Below are 15318 nucleotides of genomic sequence, written 5' to 3'. Positions count from 1 at the left end.
ACGATTTTGTACTTCACTAGAAGTCTGAGGGCAGCCATGATGCCATTGACTCGAAGCTCATGGTGGTCAGTCTGTTGTTAGGTGGTCGGGCTGCAGCAGCAACCCCAAGGCCAGAAAACCAGTAAGAGATGGCTGTCAACTCCGCAGGCAGTGCCGAGAAAGAGAGGGGAAGGAACTCAGTCCTTTTCAAAAATAATTTTTAAATTTAAATTATAGTTAGTTAACAGTCAGTGCAATATTGGCTTCAGGAGTACAATTCAGTGATTTGTCACTTATATACAACACCCAATGCTCATTATAACAAGTGAAGAATTCAGACCTGAAATATGAGTTATATATCTTAGTATACTATTTAATTAAAACCGGTTATAACGCTTCATTATAATGTCTTATATTTTCTGGAAAGAGAAACTTACTCAAATTTTGTTTAGCTGGAGTTTCCCTGAGGCTTTTGGAACTCGTTGGTAAAGTGAGTGTTCTTAAGCTACTCTTGCACTATGGCAAACAACATGGAAATAGTGTTGACAAAAAATACAAAGTTTCTTTAAAAGGAAGGAAGAAAGAAAAAACCAGAAACCTTTCAAATGAAGTCTTCACGTTGGGCAGCATCCAATGATGATACTTAAACCAGACCAAGTGATGTAGGCACGACTTCAATGGAGAGGCAGGAGAAGTTCCCCCACAATAATTTGGGGCTAATCTCAAACATAGGGAGTCACTTTCTCTTCATTACCAGACTGATAAAATTTCTGGAATGTTTCAGCTAGAGAGAATTTCAAAGATACTTGTTTCAACAGTGAAATTTTAGGGTGGGCAGCTAAGCTTAAAAAAGTTAAGCAACTACTCTTGATCTGTTAGTTGCAATTTGGTGGCAAGAAGCCACATATCCTGATGATTAGGCCACCATTTTCCAACTGACACCACCAAATAATTGGATTTCTGTGATGGAATCTCTCTTCATAGCTCTCAGATAGGAGGGAAAAGGGCAAAATCCAGTTCTTTTAGGCTGTGGCCCAATGAGTAGGTCTCAGTCTGTTTGTATACAACTGGAAATATGTGATTATGTGGCTCCCCAAGGCCAAGTTTGCCTTGCCATAGGCCAGAAAATACATTGGGACTTCATCTTGGCTAGATGTCCGGGCCCCTCTGCGCAGAATTCAGCTAATAGTGCAGTTACCCAAAAAGTGTGGGCTCAGGGGTTTGGATCAGAAAACTGCAGACTCTCCTGGAATTTTTCTTTAGAGTATTTAGCCGTTATTATTATGGCTGGAAGGAGGAAAATTTTAGCCACAGGGAGGAACAAACAGCTCCTGTGACCTCTGAGATTTCCTACAATATCACTGGATGCTTTCCCTGAGAACTTTCTTACAACTCAGATGCTGAAACCAGCTGCTTTCAGATATATTTGCTACTCTCAAGGAACATGATCTAAATATGAATCATCACAGGCACCAAGACCTTGGCTAGAAAATCTTCCTAGTGACATAGTATCCTATTCCCTGAGTGATGCCAGAGGAATTCTTTCCACAGCTTCTTCCTCAGAAGAGAGGCAATAGGGCGTAGTGGAAGAAGCTCTGGCTTTGGCTACTGCTGGAGTATTCATCCTGACTCAGCCATTTACGGGCTGTGTGACCTATGATAAGCAAAATAATTTCCCAGAGCTGCAATGTCCAATCTAAAAATGGAGATAATGTTATGTACCTCCAAAGGTAGTGAAAAAGTAGAAATAGTACATATAAAATACTCTAATACAGTAGATTCTAGATATTATAACTTATAACTATGACACATAGGTTGAGTGTGATTACTAGAACGGAGCACCATCTCTCTATAAGGTAAGCTTGTGAGATTTACTACCCCACCAAATCCTACACATGAATCAGAGCATGTGTGTGTTGGGGGTGGGAGTTTATATGAGAGAAGGCAAGAATAAGAAATAAGATCTGCGGTGCCTGGGTGGCTCATTCAGTTAAGGGTCCATCTCTTGATTTGGTGCAAGTTATGATCTCAGGGTGGTGTGACTGAGCACATGGGCTCTGTGCTGAGTGGGAGGGGAGGGTCTGCTTTACTCCCTCTCTCTCAGCCAACCCCCCCAAATAAATAAATAAATCTTAAAAAAAAATCTTATTTATTTATTTGACAGACAGAGATCACAAGTAGGCAGAGAGGCAGGCAGAGAGAGAGGAGGAAGCAGCTCCCTGCTGAGCAGAGAGCCCGATGCGGGGCTCGATCCCAGGACCCTGGGATCATGACCTGAGCCGAAGGCAGAGGCTTTAACCCACTGAGCCACCCAAGCACCCCAAATAAATAAACCTTTTTTAAAAAAACAAGAAAGATCTAATTTTCACCTTTTTTTTTTTAAACTAAGGTGTTAGTATTCTCTTTTCTCCTTACCTTTCTTGTTACTTACTTTACTGAGAATACCTCTGTAGTTTCCCCATTAGATATGATATTTGATGTAAATTTCTGGTAGATAACTTTTACCTCATAAGGATAATTTCTTTTCTTTTTAAAATTTCTTTTCTATTTTGAATTAGCTAATTAAAAGAACCAGGGTATGGGTTTAGCTTTACCAAATGTTATTCCTTTTTTTTCTCATTTGATCTGGTAATTAATTAATCTACTTACATTCCTGGGATATATCCTACCTGATCAGAATGTATCACTCTTTCACCGTACTACCAGTTAGGGTGGCCAGTAATGCTGGCGGCAAAGATTTGCACAAAAAAGTAGAGCAATAAGCAAGGCAGAGTTTATTTACTCTCCAAGGGTGGAGAGAGGCCAGGCATGGAGGGAGATATTGGACCTATGTTTGTTAGGCTGGGCCTTTTAAGGGATTTTACAGTGTGGGTTGCGGTTGCGCCCACAGGGGAGGGTTTGTAAGAAAGGTCAACTCTTGGCCAGGTAGAGCAGGAGTAACAAGTTTCAGAGTCAGGGGCCAGGGTGGGGGTGGGGTGGGGGTGGGGAAGCCTCTGCCCAGGGCCCTTCCGGAATGTGTGTTGTGGTTTGGTTGGAGAGGAATATGTTTTGTAGTTGTCTGTTTTCTGAGGATGAGGGGCTCCATGACCTGGAAAAACAAAGAGTCAGGGCCAAGTACAGACACCCTCGAGTTTTGTCAGTAAGCTTCGCTGGGGAGGGGTCTTTGAATAGAACCCTTTCGCTACCAGAGTCAGAGTCAGAGCAGTTCATGAAGAGCTCAAGAAGTGGCTTCATACACAGAATTAGGGCCTTCATTTCTTTGGTTCTCACTCTTCTGTGATTTTTCCAATATTCCCTAGCTCTCAAGAGCACCTTTTCATGGTCCTTAGAAAGCTGGAGTTAGAAAGCAGGAGTACTGGTTTTGTTGTTGTTGTTGTTTTTCCATGCAGTTGCATACTTTCCATAGCTGGGTCTGCCTCTACAAAGAGTAGAAACAAGAGGGAGAAAACAATAGAGTTTCCTTCAACACTCTTCTGATCTCAGGGACTCCTTTTCTCAGTTCTCATGTAATAAGGAAGGATTTTCTCCAGATTTTAGGTGCCTGCAACTCATCACAGCTGCTTTGTTGCAAGAATTGTGGCTTTATGACTACACAGGGCAGGGTCAGGAGATTAATAAAAGAAAAAAGTGGGAGATTTTCTTCAAATTCACAATCCCCTACCTGGTCCTCTGACTAGAAAAGAGAGGTTTCTCTGGGAGCTAGTCTGTTGACACATGCTGTATAGTTCCAGGATTTGGGCTTGTCCTAGAAACTGAATTAAGACTGGAGCAGAAAAATAACCAGAAAACTCACTATTTTAATAGTTGTTAGATGATTTTAGAGAAAGATATAGAGTGAGGTTTATTCATTTTAGGCAAAAGTAGAAGTGCCTGAAGTCTAGATTTGAACCATCTAACCCCCTGACCAGATTAAGATGATACAGATTCTTAAGTGGGGCAGTGGTCTGGTGCAGCAAATGAAAATCCTCTTGGGAGAGACTTTCTCATAATCCTAGAGCTCCATTTATTTTTATAATTTCTGATATGGAATATCTACACTCAATTAAAAAAGGCCCATGAAGATACACAGGAAGATAATAAAAAATGAGAAACAACAGACAATAAAGAAGACCCACAGAGAACAGACACGGACTTTGAAATAACTACTAACATGGTCAAGGAAAAAAAATATAGTTATAAAGTTGTCCCTTATATTTTCTAATAGCTTTTAATATTCTCTGTATCTACAACTTGGTCGTCCTTTAGAAGACTGGCAAGCTGCGGCTGCCTTTTTGCTTTGTTTTTCCCTGCGAAAACATTTATTTTTCCATTTGGTCTAGGTGTGGGAAAGGTCTTGTGCAGGGCCGGAAAGCTGTCTAGTGGCTGCACTGGGAGGCTCAGGCAGAAGCTCCGACACCAGGGGGACATGAAGAGGACACTACAGGGGCCCCTCAAAGCCTGCTGGGCTCCAGAGGCTCTGGTTGTGCTTGAGAGCTGAGTCAGGGGGCCGCCATCTTCCTGACGGGGTCACCTCCCACCCCGGAAGTGGTTCTCCGGGAGCTCACAGACACGGGGGCCTGTGCCGGCAGGGCACGCCCGAGGGCCCTGGCTCTGGGCGGGCGCCCCTCACGTTCTTCTCCCCTCACGTTCTTCTCCTCCAATTCAGGACCCACACGACGGGAAGACAAGTTCATGTACTTTGAGTTCCCTCAGCCTTTGCCTGTGTGTGGTGAGATCAAAGTAGAGTTCTTCCACAAGCAGAACAAGATGCTAAAAAAGGACAAAATGTTTCACTTTTGGGTAAACACATTCTTCATACCAGGACCAGAGGAAACCTCAGAAGAAGTAGAAAATGGAAGTCTCTGTGATCAAGAAATTGATAGTATTTGCAGTATAGAACGTGCAGATAATGACAAGGAATGTCTAGTACTCACTCTAACAAAAAATGATCTCGACAAAGCAAACAAAGACAAGGCCAACCAATACTTTTCTCCAAATTTTAAGGTGAAGCTGTACTTCACGAAAACAGTAGAGGAGCCGTCAAATCCCGAGGCTAGCAGTTCAACTTCTTTAACACCAGATGTTAGTGACAATGAACCTGATCATTATAGATATTCTGACACCACTGACTCTGATCCAGAGAATGAACCTTTTGATGAAGATCAGCATACACAAATTACAAAAGTCTGAATTTTTTTTTTTTAATCAAGAGGGATAAAACACCATGAAAACAAACTTGAATAAACTGAAATTGGACCTTTTTTTTTTTTTTTAATGGCAATAGGACATTGTGTCAGATTACCAGTGATAGGAACAATTCTCTTTTCCTGACCAATCTTGTTTTACCCTATACATCCACAGGGTTTTGACACTTGTCCAGTTGAAAAAAGGTTGTGTAGCTGTGTCCTGTATATACCTTTTTGTGTCAAAAGGACATTTAAAATTCAATTAGGATAAATAAAGATGGCACTTTCCCATTTTATTCCAGTTTTATAAAAAAAAAAAAAAAAAAGCCACCCTGGTGGCTTCCAGGGCGGCCTGGGGGCCACCCCACTCGACGGTGGAGGCCTTGTGCAGGTCCTGGAAGAGGGCGCAGCCCCGTGCTGCATTGGAACCTTCCAGAGACGCCGGCGTCCTGGCGCTTCTCCTCAGGCGATTCTGACTGAAGTGGCCGCGTGGTGCAGAGCCACGTGGAGGCGGCAGACACCGGAGCCCCGAGACAGGTGGGCTGGCACCCGGCCGGCGAGCGTCGCCAGTGGGGTGCACTCGGGCTCCGCCTGGCCAGACTAGTCCTGAGGTATCCGGGTGTGCGAACGTGGGGGGCACGAGCGAGCGTGTGGGCCGGTGCTGCGGACCGGCTTCTCGAGGTCGCGACTGGGAAGGAGGGTGGAGGGTGGTCAGAGGCCAGACCAAGGGGCGTCTGGGGGTCTGTGCCGTCCACACCCTGAGAAAGCGGGGGGCAGCCGGGCCTCCCTTTCGGGCGCACCGCCCGCCCTTCTACTAAATGGGTTGAGTTCGCTGTATAGGAGTGCGGGGGAATCCCTTTAGAAGGAAAGAATGTGGGATGCGTGGGAGGCTCAGTCAGTGAAGCGTCTGCTTTGGGCTCGGGTCCTGGGATCCAGCCCCACAACTCGCTCCTTGCTCAGCGGGGAGCCTGCTCCTCCCTCTGCGCACCGCTCTCCCTGCGTGTGTTTATTCCTTCTCTGACAACATCTGTAAGGAAAAAAAAAAAAAAAAAAAAAGGAAGAAAAAGTGTTACAAAGTCAGCGACCTTTCCAGAATAAACAGTACTACGGCCTGTCTGGAGTAGAGTAGACGAATTAGAGTCAATCTAACTAGTAGACTAGTTAGAGTCACTGGTACTTGGCCCATATTTTTATTTCTAAAATTTTATTTACTTCTATATTTTGAGATTTTATTTTTAAATAATCTCTACACCCGAGGAGGGGCTCAGACTCGAAACCCGCGGATCTACTACAGTAGCGTGCTCTACAGGATGAGCCAGTCAGGCGCCCCTGGAGCTAAATCCAGACTTTATAAAAAAAAAAAAAAAAAAAAAAATTCGGGGCGCCTGGGTGGCTCAGTGGGTTAAGCCGCTGCCTTCGGTTCAGGTCATGATCTCAGGGTCCTGAGATCGAGTCCCGCATGGGGCTCTCTGCTCAGCAGGGAGCCTGCTTCCCCCTCTCTCTCTGTCTGCCTCTCTGTCTACTTGTGACCTCTCTATGTCAAATAAATAAATAAAATCTTAAAAAAAAATTCATCTTACCCATTTGGACTATAGTCCCCAGGTTATTTGAGTGCCCTCTTTTTTTGAGAGGTAACATTTTCTTCAGAGAATGTTACCTTTGGTGATTTGTTTTGTCTTAATCTTCCCTTCTGTCCTGCCTCATCTTAATTTTGTGAATTTTCTTCTCCTATCCCTTGGAAAGGCTTAGGATTCCCCTAGAGGTGGCCCTCTTACTTGCCTCAGGTAACACTGAAAAGGGAAAAGGTTTCAAAATTTACTCAAATTTGTTGCTGCAGTTACAGAACCATCATATATCCCGGTGTCAATTGTCAATTTTAGTCAAAATTAGTTCAAAGGAACTGATACTCCAGCAGTAGCAGAATTCAGGAATAAAGGAGTTTTGTATTTGTAAAAGGCACGGTACTATGCTTGGCTCATCTTGTTCTGGCTTTGGGTCTCCAGGGCATGAAGCGTGGCTGTAAGAGCATAGCACTGCCGCGTCATGGGGCTTTGTTCGTAATGGAGGCGAATGAGAAGAGGCCAGTGTCTGTGGAGCACTGCACATGGAGTAATTTCAGAGCAACTTTCTTTGAATATGGTTTCTCTTAAGTAAAAACAGGTACATAACTGGAAATGCATCTCCCCACGCCCATTGCCTTTCTTACCACAGTGGCCAAACAGTATCTGCTGATCTATAAATTATATACTCTTTTCAGACAAATGCAGTATTTTAAGTAATTTGCTGCGTGATTAATTTTAATTTTTTTTATTCCTTCTGTTTGAACATTTTCTTTACAGTTACATGGTTAATCATGGCACATGATATGATTTATGTGCTTTGCATGGGCATTGCTCAGAATTTGTCTGTTCTCTCGGTTGACGTACTTCTACATCCAAGTGTCTTTAGTTAAAATCCCAAGAGATGGACACGTCCCATCTACATGGTTGCTTTCTCGCTTTCTTTTTAGAGGATTTTCAAACATGGTAAGGTGTGGAGTACTGTGAGCTGTCCTTCCATCTATCCCACCACCCCTCTTTCTTTTATTATTCCATTATTACTTATGAAGGGCTAATTTGTGATCTAGACAAGATATAAAACCTGAGTCAGAGATGCCTGGGTGGTGCAGTCATTTCAGTATCTGACTCTTGGTTTCAGCTCAGGTGGTGACTCGGGGTTGTGAGACTGAGGCCCGCATCCAGCTACATGCTCAGTGCAGAGTCTGGGAATCTCTCTCTCTCTCTCTGCCCATTCTACTCGTGCTCTCTTTCTCTCTTTCACTCTCTCCACAATAAATAAATCTTAAAAAGAAAGTTAAACCTAAGCCAAAACATTTTGTTTTTTCAAAAATCAGATGATGTGGGTGATTGCAGCTATAAAATGAATGACCCCAGGGGTAGCACTGGGGAGGGAAATCAGTACCCCCTTGTTAAGGAGATGAATCCTTTGCCTGGAACAAGTCTTTCTGGAAATTTCTAGCTTTACTCCTGAATTCCCTCAAGAGTTTTGGTTCATACCCAGATGTGTGAACAAATCCATACACAGCAGAGGGCGCCCCAGTATAACACTAAAGCCCCAGGGCCACTGAACAGCTCTGCAGTTAACTGGGTTTGTGCTCAGTTCTTATAGATCTGGTGATAGCTGTTCAACAAACATCTGGTGAGTGTTTATTATGTGCCAGGCACATATACACTTTAGGCATTTCAGACACGAAGATGAATTTGGCTCAGTTCCTGCTCTCAAGAAACTTACATGCAGCTGAGTAGGGAAGATGAGAGTATGTGTTAACTAAAAATCACAACAGCTAACATTTATTTTCCACTTACTATGCTTCACACACCATGCTAAGGGTTTTGCCTTCATAGTCTCATCTATTATTCATGAGATTTCTAGAAGTCAGGTACTGTTGTTATGGCTGGCACCACACTGTGAGCTGTGCTGTAACTAAGAAATAAGAGTGCTTGGGAAGAAATAAGAAAGACTTAAGTCTACTGAAGGGAGTCGGAGGTGAAAGAAATAAGACAGTGACATTAGCCTTTCCTGAACTGTGAGCTGCTTTAGTGGGCGGACTATGTTTTATTCAGTTTTAAAACTTTAGTGCCTAGCCTTCGATAAATACCTCATGATCGAAAGAATGATGTTTGAGCTTGATCTTGAATGATGAGATTTTTCACAATATAGGAGAGAGGAAAGGGCCTCTAGGCAGCAGGTACAACATAACAAAGGCAGTGAGATATGACTGTAAAATAGGGCATTTCAAGTACTTTGGGATGAAGGAGTATCAGAGTACAAGGTAGGGAGTGGGAGGAGAAGCTGGAAAGTAGGTTGGTGTCTCAACTGTGCTGTGTAGTAAGTCACCGTAAGCTTTGTTTTGTGACAGATTACCATAAATGTAGTATTTTAAGCAATCAGTATTAATTATTGTTTATGAGGGTACAGGGCAGTTGGGGGGTTTTGCTGTTCTGGTCAGACTTGGCTGATTTCATGTGGGCTTGGCTGAATTCAGGTGGGCTTGGTTAAAAGTCTGTGGTGACCAAATGGGTAGACCAGGGGCTGCTTTGCCTATCATGGCAACCACACATGTGGTGGTTGGCTGGATGTTGGATGGTGAATCAAGGTGATTGGGCCTGTCATCATTTAGTAGGCTAGCCTGGGTTTATTCACTTGGCAGTGGGAGAGTTCTGAGGTGAGTAGAAGTGGGCAAAGCCTCTTGAGACCTCAGCTTGTAATTGGTCCTCTGGCATTTCTGCCACTTTCTATTGGCCAAGGTTAGTCACAGGCCAGCCTATATTCACAGGGTGGAGAAGTTGACTCCACCTCTTGTTGGGAGCAGCTACAAAGTCAAATTGCAAGGGATGGGGATACAGAGAGGGGTGAAGAATTGTGGATGTGTTTGCACTCAATCTCTTGCGGTAAGATCAGATACCAGAGGTTATCTCCATCTGAATACTAAGTGTGGACATTATTTTATAAAAATGGGAAGCTCTCAAAGGCATGACATAGATTTGGGTTTTAGAAAGATATCTCTGGTAGTGGTATGATACAAAGTTTGGAGGGGGAGAGATTGAAGGCAAGATGCCTTTGAGGTAGGCTTTGGTTTAAACAGAACCCACAACCTTAGTTCACTCCATCTAGTGATCAAGACCACCTCTTCTCTTTCTGTACTCACCAATTCATTTTTCATAGAGATTTTAGGGTTTGAATTTAAATTTAAATTTGTATGCCTATGAATTAATTTCGGGCACCTCTGACTTTCTTGTCTATGTGAAATTTCCATCATTTCCTTCTCAGTGGTTGTTCCAAATGCCTTGAAGATGAAATACTGTCTAAAAGTTATTTTCTTACATAAAAGAAATACAGATTGGGCACCTGGGTGGCTCAGTGGGTTAAGCCTCTGCCTTCGGCCCAGGTCATGATCTCAGGGTCCTGGGATCGAGCCCCACATCAGTCTCTGCTCAGCGGGGAGCCTGCTTCCCTCTCTCTCTGCCTGCCTCTCTGCCTGCTTGTGATCTCTCTCTCTGTCAAATAAATAAATAAATAAATCTTTAAAAAAAGAAACAAAAACAGAAATACAGGTTGTGAGGGATCAAGGAAGATTTTTAAGCCAGAAGTAATGTGATCATAGATACCACTTGGAAGGTGAGTTTCACAAGGAATAGTAGAATAGATTGATGGAGGAATATTGTAGTAAGGTAACCAATTTGGAACCCGTGGAGATAGTTCATGTAGGAATTCATAAGGCCCAGTTTAGACAGGGGATGGAGGTGGGGGATGGGAATTGGGAGTGGGAAGGGAGGGATGATCTGGAGGGTACTTCTACTCAGCTGGGGAGAATGTCTGCAAATAGAGAACAAACTGATGGTTTCAGTGGGAAAGGAGCGGGGGGTTGGGGGGGTGGGGGGATGGACAAAATGGGTGAAGGGCAGTGGGAGATACAGGCTTCCAGTTATGGAATGAATAGTAAGTCATGGGGATGAAAGGCACAGCATAGGGGATATAGTCAGTAGTACTGTTTCTTTTTCAAAGATTTTTATTTATTTATTTGACAGAGAGTGAGTGAGCACAAGCAGAGGAGCAGCTGGCAGAGGGAGAAGCAGGCTCCCCGCTGAGCAGGGAGCCTGACCTAGGACTTGATCCCAGGACCCTGGGATCATGACATGAGCTAAAGGCAGACACTTAACTGAATGAGCCACCCAGGTGCCCCTAGTCAATAGTAGCGTAATAGCATTGTACAGTGACAGACGGTAGCTACACTGTAGTGAGCATAGCATAAGGTATAGAGATGCTGAATCACTGTTATACACCTGAAACTAATGCAGCATTATTTGATAAACTATGCCTCAATTAAAAAATAATATCAAGTGAAAATAAAAATGGTTGATAAATTAGACCTCATTACAATGTAAAACATCTTTTCTCCAAAGCTACCATTAGGAGAGTGAAAAGATAAACCACTGAGTGAAAGGTGTTTTCAATATGTACATCTGATATAAGATTCACAGAATATATAAAGATATGCCAATCAATAGGAGAAATTGGGCAGGGTAATTTTTTTTTTAAGTGAGTTGAAGTATGGAACAGGAATTTCACAAAAATATTCAGATGGCCAATAAACAAATATAAAAATAGTTAATATCATTTGTTATTAGAGAAATCTAAATTAAAGCAAAAATAATATGTGCATCTGCCAAAATAGTTGAAAATAAATGAATGTAATAATATCTAGTGTTAGTGAGATATAGAGAAACAACAATTCTCATATACTGCTGTTATGATTTAAAATTAATGTAATTACTTTGAAATTAATAGGATCACTTTGGAAAATTCAGAAAGCTATATGTTGGTTTTATGTGCCAGCAGTTTCACTCCTAGATAAATACACTATATCAGTGAATGTATATGTACAATAAAAGACTTGCACAAGAATGTTTATTACAGTACTCTTCCTAATAGACCAAGATAGAAAACAATCAAAATGTTCATGAATTGTAGCATAGGTAAATTATAAAATTCAAACAATGGATTATTATGCGGCACTGAAGCAGAACAAAGTATTGGAGTATGAAACAACAGGTATAAATCTGACAAACATAACCTTTAATTAAAGAGGCCAAATACAGTGGAGTCCATTTCCTATATTTCCATTTATATTAAGTTTGAAAACAGGCAAACTAATAATCTGGGTTGATAGAAGTCTGCAGAATAGTAGTTCTGTTTATGGGGGTTATTGACTGGACAGAACATGAAGGAGCTCTCTGGAGAGCTGGTGATACTTCCTTTCTTGATATGAATGATTTCATTGGCTATACATATGTAAAAATCCATGTTTTATACATTACTATATTATACTTCAATTAAAACTTATACCAGAAAAAAGTGTAAATCATCCCAGAGGCCAGATGCATAATGACAAAAGCACCACCTTGTTTTGGAAATATTATGGCAAATTTTCCACAGTGGAATTACTAAATACTAAATGGCCTAAACAAAGGTTACTCTTGTGTTAGACAATTGTACTGTTAAGCTTAGAAAATGATTAAGTTCATTTTTTATACAGTCACAAAAAGATTAGCGGGAACTTGGAGACTGCCTTGTTATAGGAATTTGACCAGGGAGAGGAAAAGATGGAGGTAAGTTCATTGATTCATGTCAGTCTTCAGTTCCCACTCTATCTCCAAGGTCACCATTTTATAAAAATTAAATTTTATTGCTTAGAGAGTAATAGCTAGTCATCATGGAAAATGCATGGGATTTTCAAGGCTTTCTGGAGGAGGTAAACTTGAGTTGAGGCCGACAGTAGAAGTTAGATATAGACATGAAACTGACTCTGCCGTTGGTACTAAGTGTGGGACCCAGGGCAAGTTTTTACCTTCTCTGAGTCTCAGTTTCCTTATATATAAAAAGATGATTGTGCCTACTTGATACATTGTGAAGGGCATAGAGAATTGTTTGTATAGTAGTCAGTACATAATGACAATAGCAAATAATTATATAGCATTTACCAGGTGCTGGACATTATTCTCATTTACATTATTACTTAATTTCTCAGGTAATATAACTCATTGAATCCTCATAACAATTTTGTGATGTAGATGTTTCTATTATACTCATTTTGCATATGAAGAAATCTAGACCATAGATGTTAAACAGCTAGCTTGTTATATAGTATATAAGTGGATAAATGAGAAAAGAAAGAAAAAAAAAGAATTTTTTTTTTAAATTAAATCTTGAAATTTTTTTTTATTTGGGTGTAGTTGCATAATCTTTTTGAGTTAGCATTTTTGTTTTCTTTGAATAAATACTCAGGAGAGGAATTGTTGTATCAGACAGTATTTATATTTTTAATTTTTGGGGGAACCTCCATAATGTTTGCCATGGTGGCTGTACAAATTGATACTCCCATCAGCAGTATACAAGGGTTCTTTTTTCTCTACCTCTTTGCCAACACTAGTTATTTCTTATCTTTTTTATTTTGGCCATTCTGACAAGTGTGAGGTGATAACTCATTGTGGTTTTGATTTGCATTTCCCTGATGATGAGTGAACATCTTTTTATGTGTTTGTTGGCTATCTATATGTCCTCTTTGGAAAAATGTCTATTCAGGTCCTCCGTCCATTTTAAAATTGTTTTTTTGGTGTTGAGTTGTATAGGTTCTTTATATAGTTTGGATATTAACCCCTTATTGGGTATATATTCTCCTATGCAGTAGGTTGCTTTTTGTTTTCTTGTTGGTTCCTTCACTGTGAAAAAGCTTTTTATTTTGATGTAGTCCTAATAGGTGTTTTTCTTTCTTTTTTTTTTTTTTTTTTTTGTTTCCCTTCCCTGAGACATATCTAGAAAAATACTGCTATGGGCAGTGACAGAAAAATTCCTGCTTGTGCTCTCTTTTAGGATTTTTATGGTTTCAGGTCTCATATTAAGGACCTAATCTGGAATTTCAAATAAATAAATAAATATTATTATTATTATTATTATTGAAGGAAGAAAAATGCCTGAAGCACAGGAAACAGTGTGTAAAAGGACAGGAAGTAAGAGAGCCTAACATTGACTTATGCCTAAGACTGGTTTTGGCGGGATGTTATTGCATCATCAATCAAGCTTCTCTGTCTCCTATACTAGAAACTGACCCAGAGTAACTTCAGCTAAAGGGAAATTTTGGCAGGTTGTTAGGGGACTCACACAACAGGAGGCTGAACAAACAGCTTGGAAATGTAGAACCCATAAAAACCCATGGAAATCTCAGTAGGCATTTTGGGGAAGGAACTGTGTGGTGAGCAACATTTGAAAAGAATAATCCCCAACCCTAACTCAGCTGAAGCTGGCTCAAATTCTAAGTCCTCAGGATGTGTCTTATTGGTCAGTCTTAGTTACTTGCATCACTCCTGGCCCCTACTCCCAGGGCCAGGAGGAGGATCTGAGCCCTTCATCTTCTGTTACGGAAAGTGGTTTTCAAAAATTTTCTTCTAAGAAAACACACACTGGAGGAAAATTAGTTCCACAAGAAAATTGGGGTATTATTAGAAGGGAGATGCATATTGGAAGCTAAACAATGACCTTATCTACTACGTGTATTAAGAGAGCAATTAAAGTTGATACTTGGCTGCCACTTCCTGTGTCATCAAACAGGTTAGTGCTCCAAGGAGAAAAAGACATTTGATTATTTTCCTAGTGTCAAAAAAGAGTCCTTATTACTGTTGGAAGATATGAGAAATTTCTGGAAAATGGTGGTAGCCAAGAAATTATTCTTTTCATCATATGTTTGGAAACAGATGTGTATATCTCCCTCATCCTTAGCTCTGACCTGACAGTTGGCTTGGTTTTTTGCTCCTCTTCCAGCTCTCTGGAGAAGAGCTGCTTCTTGGACCAAAGGTAAGGTGGATGAAATACGACAGAAATTATATTTTTTGCTATATATCGGGGGGTAGAGAGAAAGAAGAGAAGAGAGGGAGTAACTGTGGAAGGAGAAAGAGAGAGAGCGTGAGGAGGGGAGAATTTTTAGACACAGAGGAAAGGTTAGAGATCATTAAATTTCTTTATTTTATATATGAGAAAACTAAGATCCAAAGATGTTCTGGGGTGCCTGGCTGGCTCAGTTGGTGGAGGGTGCAACTCTTGATCTTGGGCTGTGCTTGAGCTCCGGGTTGGGTGTAGAGGTACTTAAAAATAAATAAACAAACCTAAAAAAAACCCCAAACCAAAAAACCCCAAAGACATTATGTGACTTGCTCAAGGTCAAGCAGAAACAAAACTCACTCCTGATGTCAACTCTGCTTTTTCTATTCTAGCACAAAAACAATGAAATAAATTCTTCCAGATTTTTTTTGTGGTTTGCAGCATGATTTAGATCAGTAAACTATGCAAGCTTCCAAACTTCCAGGGATTATATTCTTCCCATTTCATGGGAAAATCTGGTGCAGTTTCTTTCCTTCAAGTTTCCTATACCTTAGGGCCAGCTGTTTTCCTTCTCCAATTTATATATCAGTCGGCTACACCTCGCCTGCGTGCATTTGGTCATATCACAAGGGTCATTATGCTCTCATTTCATGAGCGGTGTCTCCTTGTTCCAGCTCCTTTACCTTTGCCTCAAGGCCTAGACCTCTATCTACATCATTTAATAGTATATCACAAAATGCGT

At 41.1% G+C, this 15318-nt stretch overlaps 1 pseudogene across 1 annotated transcript; it reads left to right on the top strand.

Moving 5' to 3' along the window:
* Positions 1–59: 59 nt before the first annotated feature.
* LOC309841225 (phosphatidylinositol 3,4,5-trisphosphate 3-phosphatase and dual-specificity protein phosphatase PTEN pseudogene) lies at positions 60–5452 on the top strand (annotated as a pseudogene). The gene is made up of 2 exons: positions 60–65; positions 4453–5452. The product of its transcript is annotated as a phosphatidylinositol 3,4,5-trisphosphate 3-phosphatase and dual-specificity protein phosphatase PTEN pseudogene (transcript).
* The last annotated feature ends 9866 nt before the right edge of the window (positions 5453–15318 follow it).

The sequence above is a fragment of the Mustela nivalis genome, assembly GCF_964662115.1.
Source record: "Mustela nivalis genome assembly, chromosome: 9".
Taxonomy (NCBI): Eukaryota; Metazoa; Chordata; class Mammalia; order Carnivora; family Mustelidae; genus Mustela; species Mustela nivalis.
Note: the sequence above shows the minus strand (reverse complement) of the source record. Positions and strands in the feature narration are given on the sequence as shown.